A 26,886-nucleotide genomic window follows, 5' to 3' on the forward strand; every position below is an offset into this window, starting at 1 on the left:
CCTTCAGGAGCTCTTGTAAGGCAGGCCTTTGTGGTGTTCTGTGTATTTCCTGGATTTGAATGTTGGCCTGCCTTGCTAGGTTGGGTCAGGGAGCCGCTTGAGGAAGCATTCTGTCCCTTATCAGAGCTCGAGTGCTGTGCCAGGAACTCCGTTGCTCCCTTCAGAGCTGCTAGGCAGGGACGTTTAAGTCTGCTGCAGCAGAACTCCTAACCACCCCTTTTCCCAGGTGCTCTGTCCCAGGAAGGTGGGGCCTTATTTATAAGTCCCTGACGTGCTGCTGCCTTTTTTCGAGATGCCCTGCCCAGCAAACAGGGAGTCTGGTCGCAGTCTGCCTGCAGAGGCATTGCTGAGCTGCCTTGGGTGCTGCCCAGCTGCTGTGTAAACTTCTTTGTGCTTTTGTTTACACAGGTAAGGTTAGAACTGCCTCTGTAATGGTGGACTGCCTCGGCGATGGCAGACACCCTGTCCCCCACTGAGCTCTACCATCCCAGGTGGAGCTCAAACTGTTATGCTGGCTGTGAAACTCTCAGGCCAGCAGGTTTCAGTTTGCTGGTCTTTGTGGGGGTGGGAACTGCCAAGCCAGATCACTTGGTTCACTGCCTTCAGCCCCCTTTTTTACAGGGGAATGGGTGGCTCTGTCTCACAGGCATTCCAGGCACCAGCTAAAACAGCTGTCCAGATTTGTGCTGGAAACTCAAGGCGCTTGTCAGCTGGGCAGGAATCTCCAGGACTGCAGGCTATAAAGGCCGTGGGAGAAGCACCGTATCTGAACCGGAGTGGCCAGAGAAGTCCCCAATGGCCTCCATTGGGTGGATGGGGGGTCCTCTGGCCCGTTGTACTTCCTGGGTGAGGCAGTACCGTACCCTGCCTTAGTTTGCCCTCCTTGGGCTACACCTACTCTCCAGCCAGTCCCATTGAGATGAACCTCGTACCTCAGTTGGAAATGCAGAGATCAGTCCTCTTCTGCATGGCTCTTGCTAGGAACTGCATTCTGGAGCTGTTCCTATTTGGCCGTTTTGGCAGAAGAGGGCAGCTTTTTTTTTTTTTTTTTAAGCCGAAAGAGAACACTGGCCTTGGAGGTTATTTATCTATTTATTTATTTATTTTTTTGAGACGGAGTTTCGCTCTTGTTACCCAGGCTGGAGTGCAATGGCGCGATCTCGGCTCACCGCAACCTCCGCCTCCTGGGTTCAGGCAATTCTCCTGTCTCAGCCTCCTGAGTAGCTGGGATTACAGGCACATGCCACCATGCCCAGCTAATGTTTTGTATTTTTAGTAGAGACGGGGTTTCACCATGTTGACCAAGATGGTCTCGATCTCTTGACCTCGTGATCCACCCGCCTCGGCCTCCCAAAGTGCTGAGATTACAGGCTTGAGCCACCGCGCCCTGCCAGAGGTAATTTATAATGAAACCTGAGGCAAAGAGGGGACGTGTTGATTCCTTAGTGACTCTGTGTCCTGGTGGAGCTAGTCCAGACCATATTACCTCACTCCCAGCCCATGGTGATTGCCAGCAGACAGCACCTTTCTTTCTCCCTTTCTTAAATGTTCTCTTCCTTTTTCCTTGAGATATTTAACCTAGGGACCAGTTAGTTAGTTAGTTAGTTAGTTAGTTAGTTAGTTATTGGAACATGGTCTTGCTCTGTTGCCTAGCCTGGACTGCAGTGGTGCAGTCAGCTCACTGCAGCCTCAATCTCCTGGTCTCAAGCAGTCTTTCCACCTCAGCCTCCAAGTAGTTGAAACCACAGGCATATGCCACCACACCCAGCTAAGTTTTGGGGTGTTTTTGGTTTTTTTTGTTTGTTTTTTGAAACAGAGTCTCGTTCCGTCGCCCAGGCTGGAGTGCAGTGGCAAGATCTCGGCTCACTGCAACCTCTGCCTCCAAGGTTCAAACAATTCTCCTGCCTCAGCCTCCTGAGTAGCTCAGACTACAGGCGTGTGCCACCACGCCTGGCTAATTTTTTGTATTTTTAGTAGAGACAGGATTTCACCATGTTAGCCAGGATGGTCTCAATTTCCTGACCTCATGATCCACCCACTCAGCCTCCCAAATTGCTGGGATTACAGGCGTGAGCCACTGTGCCCAGCCCCACCTAAGTTTTTGTTTTTGTCTTATAGAGATAGGCTCTCACTGTGTTGTTCAGGCTGATCTTGAACTTGTAACCTCAAGTAATCCTCCTGCCTTGGCTTTCCAAAGTACTAGGACTACAGGCATGAGCCACCATACCTGGCCAAGTAATTTAATTTCTATCCCTTAGAGACCCAAATTCTTTCTTGCCCTTTATTGCAGAAATATTTTAAAGTGGAGAGTTAGTCCTTTGCAAGAGGACAGAACTTGCTAAATACTCATGTCATCAGACAAAAAGCTGGAGAAATTCACTGAGCTGACTCAGGAAAAAAGCACATTTTCCTTTTTCCATACCTTTATGTTTTATTCCTCTTTTTGGTCTTTTGGGCTTTGCTTTATTCTCATGTTGTATGTTTATTCCTTCTTTTCACTAAGAAAAAAAAAATCTACCATGCCCTGGACCAGGTCCTGGGTCTATAGTAGTTAACAAAACTAGACCTTATCTCTGTGTTCCTGGAGCAGTCCTAGTGGGAGGTCTCACACAAAATAATTTACAAAAAAATGCATTTATGATTATAAGTTGCAATAAGTGTCCTGGTGACAAAAAGTAGGGCACAATGGAGAAGGGACATAATTTAGTTTAGAGGTTTCAAAGATGGGTGTTCTAAGGCAGTACTGTTTAAGTTTAGGTGTTAGGGAAAGAGAAGATGAAGAAAATTGCTCACAGAAGAGAGAATACCTTTGAAAAACTCCTGGACAGGAGGGTGAAGCAAGCGTGACCATGCTGCACAGGCCAGCAAGAGCTCCCAGTCGGGCAACTGGCCACAGCCTGGTGGACCAGGAGCAGGAGCTACAGTGTTTGCTGTGGCTGCTCACTGACCAAGAATGAGGTTGCCCTGTTTGAAAGTCAGCTTTGGCTATCAGGGGTTTGGGAAGATGGGCATATGGAGGAGGGCCCCAGTGAAAGCAGAGGGACCCAGGAAGCAGTCACTGCCATAGTCCAAGTCAGAGAGGACTGGTGGCTTCCTGAGTCTCCTGTGGCCCTGTCAGAGCTGGAGAAAAGGTCCGTGTTCTAGATATGTGTGATGGCTTCGTAATGGATTGGTTGGGGGAGGAGTAAAGTAGAAGGAAATGTTCACAGAGTGAGCCTCAGCTTGAGGTATTTAGTGGAAGGATGGTCCCATTTGCCAAGATGAGAAAAACGAGAGTGAGAACAGGTCTGGACCTACTAAGTTTGAGATTCCTATGAGACATCCAAGAAGAGATGTCCTGTGAGAAACATGGATATATTACATCCACAGGGTTTTAGATTGGACATAAATGTTTGTAGGCTCTCGGCCTGCGTCTGGTCAGTATTTACGTTGTATGTACATTCATTTTGTTTGTGGATGTCAGCCCATTATGTTTGTCCATGATGCCAAGCTCCAAAGGCACTAGTGGGTGTGAGTACCAGGCAGCAGTGTCCTGTCAGAGCCAAGTCTATAACCAGGGCTGTAGAGGAGGTCACTTTAGGGAAACAGTAGAGACAGAGTAAAGAAGAAATGCAGGCGCCAAGCTCCAGGGTCCTCTTGCATTTCTACTACTAAGTATGCAACTAATAAAAATAAAAACTTATGTACACATGCACAAAAAAAAAAAAAAAAAAAAAAAAAAAAAAAAAGAGGAGCCTGCTGAGGAGACAGAGGAGTCCGGACTGGTGAAGCAAGTGCTCAGGATGGCGCTTCCATGTGGGTGGGAACCCATAGTACTGCAAAGTCTAATAAAGTGAGCACTGAAAACCTGTGCCCTGGATTTGGAAGGAGTTGCTGGGTCACTTCATGAGCAGGAGGTGTAGGGAGCGGTGAGCACAGAAGCTCACCTAGCAGAGTAGAGTGGGTGGGAGGCGAGAGGAGGAAGAGTCTTAGATAACAAATGTTTTGTTGATGCATCAGGGGATGACAGTGTCCAAATTTAAATAGAACAACAGAGCTGCAATAAGGGCATTCTATCTCTTGTTTCCTAATGTACATATAGGTACTATTTTTCTTTTAAAAACGCATAGAGGTTGATGGTTTACTGGAAAGAACAAAAAGTCTGGAATCAGACTGCTGTGGGTTCACTGGTGATGGGACATTTAGCAAGAAGACTGGGGCAAATTATGTTTCCTTGTCTGTGAAATTGGCATTATAATACTTACTATAATCCAGACTGGTGGTGAGGACTAATTGGGATGATGTATGTGAAGTACTCAGCAAGATGCTTCCCATATGACAGCGCTCAGTAAAGAGCAACTCGCTCATTCTTTAACAGCAAGCATAGCGCGGTGGCTCACGCCTGTAATCCCAGCACTTTGGGAGGCCGAGGCGGGTGGATCACGAGGTCAAGAGATCGAGACCATCCTGGTCAACATGGTGAAACCCCGTCTCTACTAAAAATACAAAAAATTAGCTGGGCATGGTGGTGCGTGCCTGTAGTCCCAGCTACTCGGGAGGCTGAGGCAGGAGAATTGCCTGAACCCAGGAGGCGGAGGTTGCAGTGAGCCGAGATCGCGCCATTGCACTCCAGCCTGGGTAACAAGAGCGAAACTCCATCTCAAAAAAAAAAAACAAAAACAAAAACAAAAAAAAAAAAATAGTGGTAAACAGCATTGCTACAGTAACAGAAACCTGAACGAAGCAAAGACAAGCCATCACATTACAAATCAGCACTCAGTGTTGGTACCGAGTTTGCCGTCTGGCTGCTGAGGAAGCTTACTTGAAGCTGATTTTTATTTCTATGCTTTTGGCCACCTCATTCCCCACCTCTACCTCTGCTACTCCCATCAACAATGAGTTGATGCCCATTTACTTTGGAAAAGAAGCATTTGTATAAATTTATATGTGAAATATGACCACTGCTATCTAAATGAGGGAAGTTCCTCTGTAATAAACATGTTGCAGAAAACTGCCCTAATGCTAAGGCCAGTGTTGGATGGTGCTGGTATTGTGGCTGGAAATTTTTTTACTTTGTCAGGAGCATTAAACAAATAAAGAGCCCAAACTCCTGATGGTGAGAATGGTTCAGTATTAAAGCCAGACGAGGAACATGCACTAGTAGATTGTGGATGTGATGATTAGGGGCATTCACGTTTGCATGTGTTAGTACAGTGGAGAAAGACTCGGATCAAGCTTACTAGATTCCTTTTGAACAGCCGGTCAGCTGTGGCACATTGATTCCCCAGCTGTGTGCTCACCTGCTGTGTCCCCTGGGTGAATATAGCTCTTCTGCTTGTGAACCTTGACTTTTCTTCCCACTAAGCAGAGATATTTTTGACTCTGTCTCCTTTTTTCTGTTTTGAGATAGGGTAGCATACATTCCTTCTCTGTAACAGTGGCATATCCCTGTCTACAGTTAAAAAGCCTGAAGGGAAGACAGCTCCCTCGTCACACGGGACCATTTAACCTGCTCTTTTATATACCACCACATGCTGCCAGAGTTGGTGGAATGACTTTATTCATCCATCTGCTTAGCGTCACATTTTCATAAGGTGGTTGTTGTCACTCATACTTTATTTCTTTATTTTTGAAGTCTCTTTGCTTCTTCCTGTTGTAGAAAAATTGGAATTGTTCCTTTTTAATGATCTGAGTATTTTTTTATTGTAATGTGAGAGATACTGTAAGTGGAGTGTATTATTTTTTTGCATGTCCTCATAATTGATGCCATAGTCCATTCCTTAGGTTTGTTCTTACCTGTGCTTATTCAATAAATTTAAATTATCCCTTAAGTATTAGTTCTGTGTCCATGAGTCTTAAACCTTTTAATCTCAGCTGCCCACCTCTTCTTAACCTTTGCTTGTTTCCTGTCTAAAACAGTCATTGGTGATCCCTATGATATCCAAGGCCATTTGACATTGTTTCTTCTCAGCCCTGGCTCAATATTAAAGCCAAATGAGGAAAATGCACTGGTAGAGCATGGATGTGATGATTAAGGGCGTTAGCCTTTGTGTGTGTTTGGACATTGGAAAAAGACTCTTGAATCAAGCTTACTAAATTCCTTTTGAAAAGGTGGTCAACCATTTTGAATTCCTTTTGAAAAGGTCTGACCACCTTTTCAAAACGAATCTAGTATGCTTGACCCAAGAGTCTTTCTCCACTGTGAAGATAGACAAGGAGATAGAAAAGGAGACAGAGTCAAGAATATCTCCCACACAAAAAGGCTAATTCTAGCAGTATTAGTCTTACTACTGCTTATTCTACTAATTGACATCCAGGCCCTTTATATTCTTTGCCATTCTTTCTGTCCACATGCCAACTTACTGTAAGAATAAGGACATATCAGAACCCGTGGAATTACAGTCTAATGTTTATGATTCTGTCATGTGTACACAGAGAAGTCTAAAAATTGGAACCTGACTGATGGGGACCTGAAGAAGTCTTATCTTATCTCTATCACATTTTTAAAGAGCTTTATTGATACATGATTCACATACCATAAAATTCATTTATTTAAAATGTATAATTCAATTGTGTTTATTATATTTACAGACTTGTGTAATCATAACTGTAGTATGTTAGAACTTTCTGCAACCTCAAAAATAAACCCCATACCAGTTGCCTGCCAACACCCCATTCTTCCCAGCCCCTGGCAACCACTCATCTACTTTTCATCTCTACAGATTTACTTATTCTGGATACTTCATATAAATAGAATTATAAACCTATAGTCTTTTGTGACTGGCTTCTTCTACTTAGCACAATATTTTAAAGATATGTCCATGTTGTGACATGTTTCAGTTCTTCATTCCTTTTTATGGATGAATAGTAATCCATTGTATGTGGACATACCATATTTTATTTCTCATTTGAGTTGATGCACACCTGAATTGTTTCCACTTTATGATTAATATGAATAGTGCTACTGTGAATATCTGCATTCAGGTTTTTTGTGTGGATGTGTTTTCAGTTCTCTTGAGTATATACCTACCCTTGGAATTGCTGAGTCATAAGGTAACTCTATGTTTGATTTTCTGAGGGACTGTCACACTGTTTTCCAAAGTGGCTACACGATTTTACATTCCCATCAACAATGTAGAATATACCAGGGTTTCAATTTCTCCACATCCACTCAAAAATTTGTTATTGTTGTCTTTTTTTATTGTAGCCATCCACATTGGTTTGAAGTAGGTATCTCATTGTGGCTTTGATTTGCATTTACTCTTGACTAGCAATGTTGAGCATCTTTTCATAGGCCATTGGCCATTTGTATATGTTATTTAAAGAAATGTCTTTCAAGTCCTTTGCCTATTTTTATAGTTGGGTTATTTTGTTGTTGTTGTTGATTTGTAAGAGTTCTCTGTATAAGTCCTTTATCATTTGCAAATATTTTTTCCCATTCTGTGGAGTTTTTCACTTTTTTGATACAGTCGTTTGAGACACAAAGATTTATAATTTTAATGATGTCCAGTTTATCATTTTGTTATTATTGTTGCTTGTGTTTTCAGTGTCATATCTAAGAAACCATTGGTGAATCCAAAGTTATGCTAAGATACTTCTATGTTCTCTTCTAAGAATTTTATGGTTTTTTTACCTTATATTTTGGTGTGTGATCCATTTTGAGTTAATTTGTGTGTTGTATGGTTCAACAATGTAGGTTGGACCCTCCTTTTGATTAAAGATTGTGTTTAGTAGTAGTAGTCTTTATATTTTATTTAGAAGTATATCTTACTTTTGGCATTTGTTACAGTTTGCACTGTGTTAAAGATGCACTGTCTTTGCATAGCATTTCTTCCCTTGTAGGTGGCAGAAAATGGATTCATTTCTCCACCCTTTGTTTCTTTTAGTTTTTATCATTTTAATGATCTAGTGTCGCATTATAGCTATCTGACTGAAACAGTAAAAGTTTCAGAGTAGAGTTAGAGCATAAATAATATGAAAGTAGTATGTTCATGCTCTTTTAAACACTTGATAAACACCAGCCTGTATCATTGGACCCATGTTCTCATTTATAGCTACACAGATTAAATAACTTTCTTGGTGAACTTACAGATAATATGAAAACTGCAGTGAAAGTTTCCGTGTTCATTTTTTTCTGTATATTAAACCAGTGATAGACTTGAAGGAAAAAATGAAATGGAATGGCAACAGCCTGGGGATATGAGTACAGAGAACCATGAAGTTTTGATAATAGAATGAAAGTAGCAAGAGTAATTTTCCAGATTCATATCCAGTCATGATATGTGTAACCACCATTCTAAGTTTGCATCTTAACCTGGCCATGGTGATTTTCCAGCACCTGTCCTCCATCAAGATCAAGAAGGATTTCAAGGTGGCCCTATATAAAAGGCATGGAATTTTTTCCTCCCTGTTTCTGACCTCCTTTCTCTGGAAACTTGTTCCTGAAAGAGGCTGGAGACCTGGAACAGTCTCCCTGACTCTTCCCACCACACCCCACCCCCACCCTATTCCTGCAGCTGCAATCTGGAGCAGCACTGTGATCACACTAGAACTTTCCTGTGAGTCAGATTGCAGCTCTGGAATGTACTTTGCTGAGATGGCAGCACAGAGAAGAGCCATGGGAGACAAAGCACACAGCCTGGCAGAGTCTTCAAGGGTGGCCAGAGGCAAGCACACAGTGCCACGTGCCTCTGTGGGTGGCAGGAAGCACAAACAGGGTGAGATCAAGCCTGACCCGACTTGACTTCCTCCTTCAGCTGAGCTGCCGCACCTTGCTGCCCCTCTGCCTTTTTGCCTGTCTCCCAGCAGCTGCTAGACCCAGAGCACTTGGTGCAGCCAGCTGGCGGGTTTGGTAGGCTCACCCTTGTTGTGCTTATTTCTTGGCTCCACAGTTCTCAATGGCTTGAGCCAGCTCAGCTCCTTCTCCACAGGGAACTGGAGCAAAAATCCTGCAGAGCAATTCTTGGGATGGACACCCCTTCCCAGGAGAGAGGATTATACATGAACAGGTTCCCTTGTTTCTTCCTCACTTGCTGCCCTGGCACTGGTATTATAAATGGTCTGAACTTTCACATTTATTTACAGATACAGGCGAGTGACAGATGCTTGATTATATGGTGAGACTAAATGACCAAGTATTAAACATTGCACTGATACTTGTCAGTACCTTCAAAATAAACTCTACGTGTTTTCTTTACTTCAGTTCTCTCATTTAACCATAAATAAGCCCTCAGAGGTCAGGAGCTGTCAATCATCTGGTTTTGGTACAGAACCATGAATGCAGTAGACACCCAGCAAGTATGCATTGATGGGAAACAGCCATGGCTGAGTAAGCAGCTGAGGAGGTAGGGTGAGGTTGTGGCTCCCCTCCTCTTCTCAGGATGAACCAGTCCTTGGAGTTGTACTACAAATGCTGTTTGTCTAAGGAGATTGCCGAGGAAGCCAGTGAGGTAGAAATTGCCAGGAATACTTGCCTTTAGGACAGAGGTAAAGTCTAGTCTGTTCCAATCAGATAGAGGATGAGACCTTGGGAACCAAGGTCCCTGAAAAATGTTGAGTCAGTGTAAACAAACAGGGAACAGCACAGGGAGGGACACTTAGGAAAGTGGCAAGGGAGGAACAAGGTCAGATCTTGGGTAAAGATGTTTATAAAGAAAATAGAGAATTCAGTCGATAATGATGTAAGGGTTTTAAAGCATTCATTGCAATTAATGTAGAACTAAGAAAGTTTAAGCAAAAATTAAGCAAAGATAGGCAGATGATAGAAGAATTAAACTATGACATTTAACATTGAATGAAATAAAATTACCTGAGAGGAAGAACTCATCATTTGAATTAAACAAAAAAAGGAGAACTGAGCCATCCAGAGGTAGCTTGTGGGGAGAGACTCTTCAGGCCTCTGGCCTTTGGCAGACAGTTCTACCTCAGGGCAGCTGTGTGAGGCCCTCCATGCATACCTGCCCTACTACCTGGCTTCCCATAAGCACAGGACCACCCTTCCTTTCTTTGGTGTGGAATCTCAGTACAGGTTGTTGACAACTCCTAGAGGAGGGAACAAGAAAGGACTAGATTATATTCGCATGTTATGGAGTGGGAAGAAGAGTGAGATCAATGTCAAAATCTTCTTGATACCTCCCAGAGAAATCAGACTTTCGGAACTTCAGAAGTGGCTTATTCAGCTTTGTACCTCAAGTCTTTGCACACAGATTAATTAAACAGAACCCTGGCTATCCAGGAATGCCACAGACATTGAATGGGGAGAAGCTGAACATCTCTGAGGACCCATCTCCTCAAGAGCTATGGAAAAGTAGGAAACTGTAGTGACAGCAAGGATACCAGGAAACCTTGTCTTTAAAATTTGAGTGTAATTCTAGTTTGTACTCAGCTCATGGATGCATCATCCTCTCTCCAGAAAAGGCTAGAACAAGATTTCCTGAAATCATATACTTTGTTCAAGAGTTACCATATATTTGGGGGAAAGTGTCATTCCTAATGGCAGACCATAAAGGCACTATTTGGCAATTTACTTTTATGTGTCAATTTTGAACTTCTTCCAGGTGCTTCCTAAATATGTGTATCTGGTCTCTGTTTTATGTTTGGGTCAGAAGTTGAGGAAAGTGTAGCCCAAGGAGCTGAGGGGAAACGAAGCTACATTAGCACTGTGACTTTTAGGCCTTTGGGCAGCTATGACTCATCTGTCACCTCTGCCTGGACAGAGCATGCTCTGTTAACATCATGGTAAAGACAGCACTAAGTATGCACATTTACATATATGCATTCACATATGTCCCCCTTATAGACTACCTGAAAGCCTCCATAAGAGAATGTTTCCAGTCACTGCTCCACAGAGGAAATGGATGCTATGGGGCAGGCTCCCTGAATGCCTGGTAGAACCATATGAATTTTATGTGTATGTATGCATCAGCTTGTTTTTATTTGTTTACTAAGATAAAATTAACACAATTCAGTATTGGCCATTTTAAAGTATGTAATTCAGTGGTAGCACATTCACAATGTTGTACAACTACCAGCTCTATATATTCTGAGACAGTTTAATCACACCAAAGGAAACCCCATACATATTAAGCAGTCCCTCCCCATGAACCCCTTCCCCAGTCCATGGCAGCCACCAGTCTGCTTTCTGTTTCTATATATTTTTTTATTCTGAATATTTCATATAAATGGAATCATACAACATCTGACCTTTTGTGTCTGGCATCTTTAACTTAGTTTTCAAGGCTCAATCTTACTGTAGCATGTACCAGTACTTCATTTCTTTTTATGGCTAAATCATATTCTATTGAATAGATATATCACATTTTATCCATTCCTCAGTTTATGGACATTTGTGTTGTTTTCACTTTTCTGCTATTATGAATAATGTTACTATGAACATCATCACAGAAGTTTTCCTGTGGACATCTGTTTTCATTTCTCTTGGTTATATATATGCCTAGGAGTAAGTTGCTGGGTCGTATGGTAATTCTATGTTTAACTTTTTGGGAAACCACCATATTGTTTTCCACAGCGGCTACATCATTTTAAATTTTCACCAGCGGTGCATAAGTGTTAGAATTTCTCCACGTCCTCGCCGGCACTTGCTGTTTTCTTTTTGTAACAATAACTATCCTAATGGGTGTGAAGTGGTATCTCACTGTGGCTTTGTTTCACATCTCTCTAAGGACTGATGATGACCTTCCTTTTATGTGCATGTTGTCCATTTACATATCTAATATGGAGAAATGACCTTTCAAGTCTTTTAGTCTTTTTAAAATTGTGTTGTATTTTTTTTAATTCTGTTGAGTTCTAAGAGGTTTTTGTTTTGTTTTGTTTTTTTAATTTTAAGTTCCAGGTTACATGCGAAAGATGTGCAGCTTTGTCACATAGGTAAGCATCTGCCATGGTGATTTGCTGCACCTATCAACCCATCACCTAGGTATTAAGCCCCACAAACATTAGCTATTTATCCTGAGGCTCTCCCTTTCCCCACTCCCCACCCCAGACATGCCCCAGTGTGTGTTGTTCCCTTCCCTGTGTCCATATGTTCTCATTGTTAAGCTCTCACTTACTTATAAGTGAGAACATGTGATTTATATTCTTTCGGGTATATACCCAGTAATGAGATTGCTGAGTCAAATGGTGTTTCTGGTTCTAGGTCCTTGAGGAATCACCACCCTGTCGTCTGCAATGGTTGACCTAATTTATATTCCCACCAACAGCTGTTACAAGCATTCCTATTTCTCCACAGCCTCACCAGCATCTGTTGTTTCTCGACTTTTTAATAATCGCCATTCTGACTGACATGAGATGGTATCTCATTGTGGTTTTGATTCACATTCGTGTAAGAGTTCTCTTTTTATATATTCTAGATATAAGACCCCTATCAGATACATGATTTGAGACATTTTCCTCCCATCCTATAAGTTGTCTTTTCACTTTCTTGATAGTGTCCTTTGATACACAAAAGTTTTAGGTTTTTTATTTTTATTTTTAAGACACAGGGTCTTGCTCTGTCACCCAGGCTGGAGTGCAGTGGTGTGATCATAGCTCACTGCAGCCTCAAACTCTTGGGCCCATGAGAATTTCTCAAACTGCTGGGATTATAGGGGTAAGTTACGGTGGCCAGCCAAGTTTTCGGTTTGATAACACTCAAATTATCTATTTTTTTTATTTTGTTGCTTGTGCTTTTGGTATCTGAACTATTATCAAATCCAAGGTCATGAAGATTTACTCCTGTGTTTTTGTTCAAGAATTTTACAGTTTTAGCCTCCGTGTGCATTTAGGTATTTGACACATTTTATTTTATTTATATATATATTTTATTGCACTTTAGGTTCTGGGGTATATGTGAAGAACATGCAGGATTGTTGCATAGGTACATATATGGCAATGTGATTTGCTGCCTCCATCCCCATCACCTATATCTGGCATTACTCCCCATGTTATCCCTCCCCAACTCCCTACGCCCCACTGTCCGTCCCCTAGTCCCCCCCACCAACAGACCTCAGTTTGTGATGCTCCCCTCCCCGTGTCCATGTGTTCTCATTGTTGAACACCGATTTGGCACATTTTAAATTAATTTGGCTAATTCACTGCAATTCCACCTTAATTTTAGGATTGACATTTCCATTTCTGCAAAAATAGCCTTTTTGTTGTTGTTGTTAAGCCAGTCTCTCTCTGTCGCCCAGGCTGGAATGCAATGGCACCATCTTGGCTCACTGCAACCTCCACCTCTCTGGTTCCAGTGATCTTCCTGCCTCAGTCTTCCAAGTAGCTGGGATACCGGCACGCACCACCATGCCCGGCTAATTCTTGTATTTTTAGAAGATAAGGGGTTTAGCCAAATTGGCCAGGTTGGTCTTAAACTCCTGATCTCAGGTGATGCCCTTTCTTGGCCTCCCGTAGTGCTAGGATTATAGGCGTGAGCCACCGCAGGTGGCCTGACCAGCCATTGGTTTTTGATAGGGATTGCATCGAATTACTATATGGCAGTATCTTATGTTAATAAGTTTTTCGGTTCATGAAGACAAGATGCCTTTCCATCTATTTAGGTCTGCTTTAATTTCTTTCAGAAATACTTTGTAGTTTTCATTATACAAGTCTTATAGTCTCTTGTTTACATTTGTTTCTGTTTTATTATTTTGATGCTATTATAAACCAGTTTGTTTCTTAATTTTCTTTTCGGATTGTTCATTGCTAGTGTATAAAAATACAACTTATAGGCTGGGCTTGGTGGCTCACGCCTGTAATCCCAGCACTTTGGGAGACTGAGGTGGGCAGGTCACAAGGTCAAGAGATCAAGACTATCCTGGCTGACATGGTGAAACCCTATCTCTAATACAAAAATTAGCTGGGCGTGGTGGCATGTGCCTATAGTCCCAGCTACTTGGGAGGCTGAGCAGGAGAAGAGCTTGAACCCAGGATGCAGAGGCTGCAGTGAGCTGAGATCACACCACTGTACTCTAGCCTGGTGGCAGAGCAAGACTCCCTCTCCAAAAAAAAAAAAAAAAAAAAGACAACTTATTTTTGTTTGTTTGTATCTTGTATCCTGCAACTTTGCTAAGTTTTTTAACTGTAACAGATTTTTGTGGATTTTTTAAAAATTTTCTGCGTAAAAGACTTTATCATCTGAGCGTAAAGACAGTTTTACTTCTTCCTTTCCAATTTTTTTGTTACTTCTTTCTTTTTCTTACTTAATTGCTGTAGCTAGAATTTCCAGTACAGCATTGAATGGAAGTAGCAAAAGCAGGAATTGTTTTGTTTCTGATCTTGGGGAGAGTTCTCATTCTTTCACCACTGAGTGTGTTAGCTGTGGAGTTTTCATCAATGCCCTGTCCCAGGTTGAGGAAGTTCCTTCTTTTCCTATTTCGTTGAGTCTTTTTTGTCATGAAATAATGTCAGATTTTGTCAAATGCCTTTCTGCATAGTATAATCACACTTGTTAAATTTTATATACTATGTAGTTAGGAATCATAGAAGTTTCTTACATACAATGATTCTTACTAGAGAATTTGTTTATAACCAAATTACTAAAATAATTGCTTTGAGTCATCAGGATATAGTACCAGTTCCATTCTACTGGATCCTTCTTTACAATGATATTCTCTGTAATGGGAATTTACAAATATGTACATATCATTAGTTTTTTTACTTAATTACTTTTAATATGCTTCTCATTTTAAAATAGTTTTAGCTTTTAAAATATTGCAAAGATAATACAAAGGGTTTCCACATACTACTTACCCAATTTCCCCTGTTGTTACATCTTACATTAATATGCCACATATGTGACAATTAATTAAGTAGTATTGTCATAATAATGTCTTGTCCTGGATGATTTGAGCTAATGTTTCCAAAACACTGACCTTAGATTACTTTATGCCATTTTGGGAATGGGAAGTACTAACTTAAAATGAATGTTGCTTCTCTGAGCTACATTGTTGGTGCTTAGCTGCTGCTCAGTTCTTGGGGTGTGCCAGAGACAAGCCCCAGTCTTCAGGGCAATGATAATCATGTCGTCAAGGCTTGCCACAGCTTTGGGTACACTACGTCCTAATAGATTTCCTTTAGGCCAAAAAATACCTTTAGTGTCAGTAAGTGAGCTGCAAAGGTTTAGTATGTTGGGCAAGGCCTTATTTTTAAAACCCACATATATTGTTTCATATAATTAAAATAGTTTGTGTGTATGTGTACATTGAGGTAAGAACAGCTGAGCAACCAACTTTTAAAGTAATCATTTTTTAGTTCTATTGGTCTTTAGCGTCATTTATGAGAACTTACAACTTAGTTTAGAAACAACATAAATGTCAAAAACAGGATACTATGCTGTCATCTAAAAATAAGGAATGTGAACAGTCTTTCTATGTTAATATGGAATGATCACCAGTATTATTATAACAAATGAACAAGGTCCAAAACAAGCACAAAGTGTGTTACCATTTGGTTAAAACAAAGGGGTACCATGGGCACTAATGTTCTTTCTATGCGTGAAATATCTTTGGAAGATACACAAGAAACTGGTAACTTTAGTTGCCCCATGGGAGAATAGGGCAGTTAGGAATAGAAGGGAGAAGTTTGAATTTTGAACCATGTGAATGGGTTACTTGTGTTAAAAAGCCTTTTGTAATGAATAATCTAAAATAGTCCTAGCCAGCTTTAAGGTTTGTTAATGATTACATTGGTTTTGGTCATGGAGCTGATCTTGTGTGCTCTGAGGTATAATTCTACACAATGAATCTCTGCATATGTCTTTTTAGGTAGTAGGATTATTCAGCTTAAAATAATTTAGATGTTTGTGTGTTTGGGGTTTTATTTTAAATGCCTTTTTGGTGTTATGGAATCATGGAATCTTAGCATTCAATTGGCCCTTAAATACTAGTTACAAATTATTAATTTACTGCTTCATCCCAGCTGCACATTTGAGCACCTCCCATGGCGGCACATTGCTCTACTGCAGCCCCCATGCAGCTCCCTTTCCTAGAAGGCTCTGCCCTATCTTGAGCCTGAACCTCTCTCCCTGGATCTTCTGCCCCTTGGAACTGACACTTCCTTTCAGGGTCATGTAGGGTCACGCAAGATCAGTCTCTTTGCTTTTTCTACCTGATACGCTGAATATGCATATCTGTATATTGCACTTTTTTGTTTTGAGGGATACAGTCTCGCTCTGTTGCCTAGGCCCAATCATGGCTTACTGCAGCCTCAATCTCCTGGGCTCAATTGATCTTCCTGCTTCAGCCTCTCAAGTAGAGGCGCTAACTCTTTATAGTGCTGAGCTTCACATTCTTCTGTGATTTTTTAATGTCTTTAAGAGCAACTCCATTAATATTATATTAGTTACAAAATAAAGAGAGATCCAAGATGGCTGATCACTAGCAGCTCGGGATTGTAGCTCCCAGTGAAAGCGCAGAGAACAAGAGGACGCCACACTTTCAGATGAATTTTTGTTGCTCACGGACCAGGAGATTCCCAGTGGAGGAGCCCCAGGGGTCACCAGCGCGACTCTTGTGGCCAGCAAGGCGCTTTTGCCGCTGCCTTGGTGTGGCGGTTCTTGGTGCAGCGTGAGAAAAGCACCATCAATCTTAACGCCACTGTTTTGGCGAATGCAGTGGGTTGCTCAGATTTTAGCACCGGGAATCAACAAGTTGGACGTCCACTCAGAAACCCAATTATAAAGACGGTAATTATAAAGACCACAGATGGATAAATCTATAACGAAGGGAAGAAACCAGCCTAAAAAGGCTGAGAATACCCAAAATCAGAACGCCTCTCCCTCTACAGGGGATCACAGTTCCTCATCAGCAACAGAACAAGGCCTGATGGAGAATGAGTGTGTTCCATTAACAGAAGCAGGCTTCAAAAGGTGGATGATAAGAAACTTCAGTGAATTAAAAGAACTTGTTCTAACCCAATGCAAAGAAACTAGGAACTTTGAAAAAAGGTTTGAGGAAATGTTAACAAGAATACACAATTTAGAGAGGAATATAAGTGAATTAATGGAGCTGTAAAACACAACACAAGAACTTCGCGAAGTATGCACAAGTTTTAACAGCCGAATCAATCAAGCAGAAGAAAAGATATCAGTGGTCGAAGACCAACTTAATGAAATAAAACGAGAAGACAAGATTAGAGAAAAAAGGATAAAAAGGAACGAGCAAAGTCTCCAAGAAATATGGGACTATGTGAAAAGACCTAATCTACGTTTGATAGGTGTACCTGAATTTGACAAAGAGAATGAATCTAAGCTGGAAAATACGCTTCAGGATATTATTCAGGAAAACTTTCCCAACCTAGCAAGGCAGGACAATATTCAACTCCAGGAAATACAGAGAACACCACAAAGATATTCCTCAAGAAGACCAACCTCAAGGCACATGATCGCCAGATTCACCAGGGTTGAAATGAAGGAGAAAATACTGAGGGCAGCCAGAGAGAAAGGTCAGGTGACCCATAAAGGGAGGCCTATCAGACTCACAGCAGATCTCTCAGCAGAAACCCTACAAGCCAGAAGAGAGTGGGGGCCAATATTCAACATCCTTAAAGAAAAGAACTTTCAACCCAGAATTTTACATCCAGCCAAACTAAACTTCATAAGCAAAGGAAAAATAAAATCTTTTGTGAACAAGCAAGCACTCAGAGATTTCATCATCACCAGACCTGCTTTACAAGAGCTTCTGAAAGAACCACTTCACATAGAAAGGAACAACCAGTATCAGCTTTTCTAAAAAATACCAAAAAGTAAAAAGCATCAACATAATCAAGAATTTATATCAACTAATGGGCAAAACAGCCAGCTAACATTAAATGGCAGTATTAAACTCACATATATTATTATTAATTCTAAATTTAAATCAACTAAATCCCCCAATCCAAAGACACAGACAGGCAAAAAAAGCCAAAACCCATTGGTATGCTGCATCCAGACCCATCTCACATGCAAGGATACACAAAGACTCAAAACAAAGGGATGGAGAAAGATTTACCAACCAAATGGAGAGCAAAAATAAATAAATAAAAAGCAGGAGTTGCAATTTTTGCCTCTGATAAAATAGACTACAAAGCAACAAAGATCATAAGAAGCAAAGAAGGATATTACATAATGATAAAAGGATCAATGCAACAAGAAGAACTAAAGATCCTAAATATATACACACCTAATACAGGAATACCCAGATATATAAGACTTATAAAGAGACTTAGACTCCCACACAATAATAGTGGGAGCCTTCAACATCAATATTAGACAGATCAATGACACAGAAAATTAACAACGATATCCAGGATTTGAACTCAGATCCGGAACAAGTAAATTTAATTAACATTTATAGAACTCTCCACTTTAAATACACAGAATATACACTCTTATCAGTACCACATCACACCTAGTTACAGGTTTAAATGAAATATTGGTTGGCTGCTTGTTTGTTATTTTCTTCCCTCATTTCTTTTTCATGTCTCTATTATTAAGCACAATTATAGGCATACCCATTTTTAGACTGCATTCTAGCCCGGGCAATAAAGCAACACCCCCATTCTCTCTCCCTCTTCCTCTTCCTCTTTCTTCCTCTCCTTCAGTTTTTTTTTTATGTATTCTTTTTTTTCTTTCTTTCTCTCTTTTTTCTTTTTTTTTTTTTCTTCTAAAAAAGAAAAAAGAGGGAGACGGTGACAAGGAGAGTAAAGAGAGGGGAGAGGCAAGAGGAAAGGGAGGAAAGAGGGGACGCATGACAGGGCTCCCTGCCCTCCCAGCCCACCTTCAGTGACCCAGGGCAAGTCCCAACACCTGCACCTCAGCCCTGCTCAATGGACAGCAGTACAAAAAAATAAAATAAAATAAATAACAATAATGTTAGCCACCTGCTCAGCACATGTATTCGATTTCCCCCACCGTGCTGCCTTTAAGGTGGAGTTGTCAAATGAAAAAGGGAATAAGGAAGAGGAAGGGAGAAAGGAGGAAGGAAGAGAAGAAAATTTGCACTGAAGATTGACCAGAAAATTCTGTGATATCATATGTGTGCTGAAGGAACACGCTATTTGTTCAGGAAGACAGAGAGGATGTATTCACACACATGCATGTGTTCTATTCTAATGGAATGCAAGCTATTAATAGAAAGTGTGCTAGCAGGATACAGAGCAAAGAATTACAGCAGTTGCCAGGAGTGGTCAAGGAAGACATTTTGAAAGACAGGGAGTTCAGCCAGGTGTTGAGAAAGGCAAGTTAAATTTCTCTGTGATAGTAACATGGGATCGTTTGGTTTTGTTTTGGTTATGAGATGAAACTCACCATTTAAACCATTTTATTTATTTATTTATTTATTTTTGAGACAGTATCTCACTTTGTCACCCAGGCTGGAGTGCAGTGGTGTGATCTTGGCTCACTACAACCTCCACGTCCTAGGTTCAAGCAATTTTCCTGCCTCAGCCTCCCAAGGAGCTGGGATAACAAGCACCCCACACCACACACAGCTAATTTTTGTATTTTTAGTAGAGATGAGGCTTCGCCATGTTGGCTAGGCTGGTCTTGAACTCCCGACCCCAGGTTATCCACCCACCTCGGCCTCCCAAAGTGCTGGGATTACAGGCATGAGCCACTGCACCTGGCCCAATTCATTGGGTTTTCTTTCTTTCTTTCTTTCTTTCTTTCTTTTTTTTTTTTTGAGACAAAGTCTTACTTTGTCACCAGGCTGCAGTGCGGTGGTGCAATCTTGGCTCACTGCAATCTCCGCCTCCCAGGTTCAAGTGAGTCCCCTGCCTCAGCCTCCCAAGTAGCTGGACTACAGGCATGTGACACCACACCCAGCTAATTTTTTGTATTTTAGTAGAGATGGAGTTTTACCATGTTGGCCAGAATGGTCTCAACCTGCTGACCTTGTGATCCACCCACCTCAGCCTCCCAAAGTGCTAGGATCACAGGCATCAGCCACGGCGCCTGGACAATTCATTGGGTTTAGTGTGTTCACATTATTATTGTAACCATCACCACTATCTAGTTCCAAATGCCTGGATCATTCGGTTTTTTTAATAATTTTTTTTTTAATAATTCCTTACATGAATCATCTTGAATAGAAAATGAAGCCCAAATGAATCATCTGGGTATGTCATGTAGTCTCTCCCTGCCTTGGCTGCCTCATCTGTAGATTGTAGATTTGGGTTATGTGATCTCTTCATCCTCTCATCTCTGTTCTTGCTTCTGTCTTATTTGATAGTGTGTGCCTATCAAATAAGACGGCCTTATTTGATGGCCTGAGTGTCTTTGAGGAAAAGGGCTATGCCCTTTCTTGCCTGTGTGTGCACATATTCATTTGCCCTAGGCCTCTCAGTGCCATCTGGCACAGAGCTGTGTGAATACAGGGCCCCCATAAATGTTTATTAGAGAAATCAAAGATGTGCTCAGTTCTAAGTTGAGTGCCTAGACCACAGTCAGATTTTCAAACTTTAAAAGTTTAAGTATGGGAGTCTGAGGCGGGCAGATCACCTGAGGACAAGAGTTCAAGACCAGCCTGGCCAACATGGTAAAACCCCGTCTCTACAAAAATACAAAAATTAGCTGGGCATGATGGTGGGTGCCTGTAGTCCCACCTACCCAGGAGGCTGAGACAGGACAATCACTTGAACCTGGGAGGCAGAGGTTGCAGTGAGCCGAGATTGCACCATTACACTCCAGCCTAGGTGACAGAGTGAGACGGAGGGAAGTCATTGCAGGTAAGACTGGAAAGGTAGATTGAGATCATGTTGCAGAGGGTTTGAGAGTTATCTTATGGGCAAACTACTGAGGCATTTGATATGATCCAAGCAGGAAGCAGAGTTGAGAGCTTGAATGTCTGGGGGAGGTGCTCAGCACTGTCAGCCCTTCAGGGAGGCCCAGCAGAGGAATGAATGCAAGAGAAGGGCTTCTTGAGTGACGGAAAAATTTGGACTTAGTGATGGTTAGGATTTAAGGAGTAAGGAAAAGAAAGATGTCTATAGATGGCTTTGAAGCTTTCAACCTCAATAACTTGGAAAATCATAGGCCTAGGGAGAGGGCATGAGAAGAATTAGACCTGAAGTCAGAGGCCCACTGCTTGAAGTAGCTCTATAGCCTGGGATGTTCCCTAAGCTGCCGGCCTCTTGGCCACAGGAGGCATAACCCTCCAATGGCTGGTTAGAGGTAAGCCTGGGCCTGAGTCAGGCCTATACTCAGGCACTGCTGACCTGACGCGGCTCTCCTTTGGTGCTTGCTTCGCCTGCTACAGCCTCACAGCTGGCTGGCTAGGGGGTGCACAGAAGGTGGAGGTAATGATAGCATGTCATGGGAAGTAGGCGCTGGGGTCCCAGGGAGATGGGGGTGACTCTAGAGTTAGCATCTGTACTGAAGATTAATGTCCCAGACACAGCATTGGCCCTGCATGGATGAGGCAAAAACCTTTTCATCTAGCAGCATAACTAATTGAATCACACTTTCAGCCTCTTCAAAAAATAAAAAAATGTCAGGTCAGCTCCCTAAATTTTCAGTTGACGTTGCAAGTAACCGCATACGTTAAAAGGCTAGGTTAGGCCAAATCTATAATATTATGAAATTATCCAGGCACCCTCTTTGCTTTATTCTTGATCATATTCACTTAACCACATCTAGAATGAAATGGAGTAGAAAAACAGTTGTGGGTGCCAGGACACCCATGTTCTTTTTGCCTCCAAGCAGTCTGACACACAAAGCCCTCCTAGTCTGTCCATCTGTGAGATGAAGATAAGAGAAATCTCCACAGGACCTTCTAGCACTAACAGTCTGGAGTTCATTAGCCATATAAAGAATTAAAATAGGATCATCTCTTTATCATTGCCTCCTCTTATAAACTAAGTCACTGAATAAGAAATAATTTACCTTTAGTAGGAATTTCTTTTTTCTTTCTTTGCTTTATACCTCCAATCAAAGGTTCAATTCAAGTATCTTTCTCTTTTTTTTTTTTTTTTTTTTTTTTTTTGAGATGGAGTCTCGCTCTGTCACCCAGGCTGGAATGCAGTGGTGTGATCTCGGCTCACTGCAACCTCTGCCTCCTGGGTTCAAGTGATTCTCCTGCCTCAGCCTCCTGAGTAGCTGGGACTACAGGTGTGTGCCACCACCCCCAGCTGATTTTTGTATTTTTAGTAGAGACGGGGTTTCACCATGTTGGTCAGGCTGGTCTGGAACTCCTGACTTCATGATCCGCCCACCTCAGCCTCCCAAAGTCCTAGGATTACAGGCGTGAGCCACCGTGCCCAGCCAGGAATTTCTGATGTCACAAAAGAAATGATTTGCCTTTACCTAAGAACTTTAAATATTTAAGTCATCAATATTAATTGATATTAATATTAATTGAATATTAATTAAGGCATTAATTTATCTCAGATATAATTATGTATTTCCATAAGAAAAACCAGAGTGCTGTAAGTGTGTATATGTGTTTAAGAAATTGCTCAAGGTACTCTGTCTCTGTTTTTGAAAACTTTCTCTGCCTTCTCTGTGTTATAAAACTAAATCTAGACTGGAAAATTTGGCTTTGTGCACTGACAGATCATGTGATTCCTCTCCCTGGCCCCCAGCACCCCCATCAGTGCTCAGCGAGTCCCCTGCACACTCTGTTCAGTAAACAACTTTAGAGAACCAGACCCGCCGGTTCATTCACTGAGAGCATTTGGAAAGGACTGTCTTTGTGCAGCCTTGACGTACTGGCCAGAGTGGAAAGGAGAAGTTAGCATTTGTGTTTTCATTAGTTCTTTTTATAGCAGTGGACCAGCTGGAGCTGGTTAACACTAGCCTGAACTGCCTAGTAGTGTACAGGTCTCTTACGCAGGATGAAGGGCTTCTGATGAAAACAGATTTTGTTACTCATGATACCACTGACTGTGTTTACATGAACTCACTCATTCTGTCATGGGATGTGATTTAGCATGGCTCCATTAAAATACAGGAACTCCCTGGGTGCTATTCAGATCCATCCTTAAAAACAAACAAGAGACTCAAAAATATAGATGGCTTTCCCTATTAAAGTAGCCATCCTTCCACAGAGCATGCTTCCTTAGATGATGCTTTTAAAGAAAGCTAGATTTTTGCTACTCAGGATATTTTCCCCATAGTGTTTTAAAAATTGTGTAGAGAAGGTTGTTTTTCCTCCAGCCACAGCAAGGAATCATCATCTTATGGGGATAGAGAATAATTTAGCCAACCATTTCTGGCAAAGTTAAACAGAATTGTTCACGTTTTCATGGGTAGAGCTCTGACTAAAGGCAAAAATTAACCATTTTAAGAATCATTAGTTTAGGATACATTAATGTAAATTGAGCATTCCTAATCCAAAATCCAAAACTTGTTGAGTACCAGCATGAGTGGCAAAATAGTGACGCCTCTGCTTTCTGATGAGTCAGTGTACAAAAACTTTGTTTCATGTACAAAATTATTTAAAATATAAATAAAATGTATAAAATTACCTTTGGGCTCTATGTATAAAGTGTATATGAAACATGAATGTTGTGTTTAGCCTTGGGTCCCATCCACAAGATATCTTATTATGTCTAGGCAAATATGTTAAAATCTGAAAAAAAAAATCCAGTCCCAAGCAGTTTGGGTAAGAGACACTCAACCTGTATGTATCATGAGTACACATATACTCACTTCTAGCAAAATGGAAATGGGAGATAAGAAACATTGAATGGAGAATGTTTGTTGGGTTTGGTGTGGCTTGTTTTGGGATTAAAGTATAAACCAATTTAGCCAATATTCTGAAGTAGCTAAAAATCTGTAGGACTCAGTTACTTTCTGGATCAGTCTCATTGGAAATTAGAAAATATATCCTCCATTTAAACTTAATTTATTTGCAAAAATGAGTTTAGGGCCTTTGAAAAGTGCTAAATGATTAAGTTGTAAAAATGTAAGAGCTGAGATTCTTTCCTCTTCAGCAGCTATTAGAAGAGATACAGGCATCTCTCACAGTTTAGCTAGATCACTTAAGGAAAAGTTTTGTTTGATTCTTCCTGATGCTTTCTTTTCCCCCAGAATAAGGTAGACAGTATTAGGGATTTAGTAATTATATATGTTAGGATGGTAGTAGGGACTCAATTGTCATCCACCTCACAGGATTGTTTGGTAGATTGAGATAACACAGATACACCCAGTGAGATGCTGGGCACCCAGTAGGTCTGGATTTGGGGGGTTTTATTTTGTTTATACATAGCAGGTTTTGGCAAACATATTATTTTAGGCTTGGGGCCCATACCATAATCTGAAAGCATCAGTCTGAAACATTGAAAGCAGCCGCAGACAATAATACCCAGATAGATGAATGTGGCTGTGTGCCAGTAAAACTTTATGTACAAAGGGCCAGGTGCCGTGGCTCATGCCTGTAATCCCAGCACTTTAGGAGGCCAAAGCAGGTGGATCACCTGATGTCAGGAGTTCGAGACCAGCCTGGCCAACATAGTGAAACCCCTCTCTACTAAAGATACAAAAATTAGCTGGGTGTGGCAACGCAAACCTGTAATCCTAGCTACCTGGGAGGCTGAGGCAGGAGAATCACTTGAACCCAGGAAGGTGGAAGTTGCAGTGAGCTGAGGTGGTGCTACTGCACTCCATCCTGGGTGACAGAGTGAGACTCTGTCTCAAAAAAAGAAACTATGTATAAAAATAAGGGATAGGCACAATCTGGCCCACAGGCCATAATTTGCCAACCTCTGATCCATACAAATAGGTAAATTTTGTTATGTCTGGTATTTCCCTTGACCTTTCTTCAAGGGATAAAAGAGAATTTTCAGCCACTGTTTTACTCCAGTTCCAAGCTCCCACACTGCACATCAAAATAATACTTGAAGGTATAAATATGTGCTTATATATTTTGAACTGCATACAAAAAAGTATATAAAATTGCAGTGTTGGGCCGGGCGCGGTGGCTCACGCCTGTAATCCCAGCACTTTGGGAGGTCGAGGCGGGTGGATCACGAGGTCAAGAGATCGAGACCATCCTGGTCAACATGGTGAAACCCCGTCTCTACTAAAAATACAAAAAATCAGCTGGGCATGGTGGTGCGCGCCTGTAATCCCAGCTACTCAGGAGGCTGAGGCAGGAGAATTGCCTGAACCCAGGAAGCGGAGGTTGCGGTAAGCCGAGATCGCGCCATTGCACTCCAGCCTGGGTTACAAGAGCGAAACTCCGTCTCAAAAAAAAAAAAAAAATTGCAGTGTTGAATGTATTCATATGTTAATTTTTAGATAAAATAGTTTCTATCACATGAGGTAAAATTATGTGACAGTTTGAAATGTCAAGTTTTCTCAACATACTTTGTCTCAAATATGTTACATTACAAAATAATATAGGTAGCAAATTGAATTTTTGAACCAAGATAAAAATTAAAACCCTTATACCAGATTTATTGTTCACAAGTGAAAGAAGGAACACTGGGGAAAATAGAATAGCCTAAGGAGGAAAAACATGTAGAATATAATGAAAGCAATATTTAATGTAAACACGAAAAGAGCAATAGAGGGGAGTGGAAAAGCATCCAGGATTTGTCATTAAAAGTTCTAAATTCCAGTGCCAGCTCGGTCTCCACAGGCTTGTGATGGGGGCAACTTGCTCTGAGCTTTAGTTTTCCCAGTACTGAGTAGACAGAATAATATACTTTATACATGTTATTTTAGAGAGTTAAAGAGATGTGTGAAGTGCTTTGCCCTCAAACTTTCCATTGCTATAAATACTATTGTTTACTACTGTAACAGATGCACTTCCCTGCATCCATCCTGGGTGATCTGAAGCTGCCTTCTGAGAAGTGTAGTTGGCCTTTCCAGGGCAGCAGGATTTAAGAGGACCTATAGCTTATCCACACATTCATCTTGGCTGTCATCCCAGCCTTTACAGGTGTGCATAGGTCAAATGTTCTAACTCCTTACTCAGAAAATACCATGTGACCTGTAGCCCCCTATGATCTTCCAAGGCACCTGTTGACTTAAAAAAGTAAAAGTTACAACCACTAGGCGGAAGTCACAGTACCCCGTCACACTGAATTCCAGGCCGTTTTAAAGGGCAAGCTGCAGAATATGAGAGCAAGAACCCAACAATAGCCCCCAGCACCCTGAGGGGCAGGCAGAGGCCAGGATGAGGGCTTTGGAGGGCAGGCAGAGGCCAGGATGAGGGAGACAGCGGAGACAGCAGTGAAGAGGCTGAGGCTTTCATCTCTGACCACTCCCAAAGATCACACAGGCACTGGATGGTAGAGGCAGGAAGTAAGCCCTTTCTCTTTCCAAGCCTGCCCTGCCTCAGGCAACCCAATGATTCTCTGACTCTGAAGTGGGCAGAGGGGCACCCTAGACCGAGACTTGTGACTACCCCAAGGCTTTGTAACAATGGGGAGAAGAAAGACTGCAGTCTTTAGTTTTAGACTTTGCATTCTCTATGCCCTCAGTTATAACAATAGATTTTTAGAAAAATCTGTCTTAGGGTCAGTTTTACAGTTCTTCAAAGTAAGAACTGAGGCTTTTGTTCAGTCAAGTGTGTCTTTCCTCCTGGTGGTTGCATATGGCATGCATTAATAAATGAATTCTAAAACCACACAAATATTACTGAATATGTTCAAACTAAAAAGCAACACAGAAATGTACTGGATTTATGAATCATCACAATAAATATGTCAGAAAATGGTGAAAGCAGAAGTTTGTGTCTCTAAAACAGATTTGGATTTTACTTATTTGGGACATATTAAAAAGGAATGAAGAGTTTATAAAGAACTCTTACGTGACTCTTCAAAGAGTTCACTATTCACCAGAAATTCAGAGAATCAACATACAAATTATAATTGTAGCTTATTTTCTAGAAGGCCAGTGAAATACAGCTCCTTAATTTATAATGAAATTTACTTTCTAATATGCTAAGTCTTTCTAATGAGACCAACATTTAGAATGCAGCCCTTACCTCA

At 41.4% G+C, this 26,886-nt stretch overlaps 1 protein-coding gene and 1 long non-coding RNA gene across 6 annotated transcripts in view; one reads left to right on the top strand and one right to left on the bottom strand.

Moving 5' to 3' along the window:
* Positions 1-26,886, top strand: part of SPIDR (scaffold protein involved in DNA repair) — a 468,259-nt gene that overhangs the window by 325,744 nt on the left and 115,629 nt on the right. The window lies entirely within an intron of this gene.
* On the bottom strand, positions 9,741-21,866 carry LOC116563636. The gene is made up of 2 exons (XR_004274488.1): positions 21,830-21,866; positions 9,741-10,020 (listed from the first exon to the last, which is right to left on the bottom strand). It is a non-coding gene; the product is annotated as an uncharacterized LOC116563636 (long non-coding RNA).

The sequence above is a fragment of the Sapajus apella genome, unplaced genomic scaffold (genome assembly GCF_009761245.1).
Source record: "Sapajus apella isolate SASKATOON/1434 unplaced genomic scaffold, GSC_monkey_1.0 scaffold35, whole genome shotgun sequence".
Lineage (NCBI taxonomy): Eukaryota > Metazoa > Chordata > Mammalia > Primates > Cebidae > Sapajus > Sapajus apella.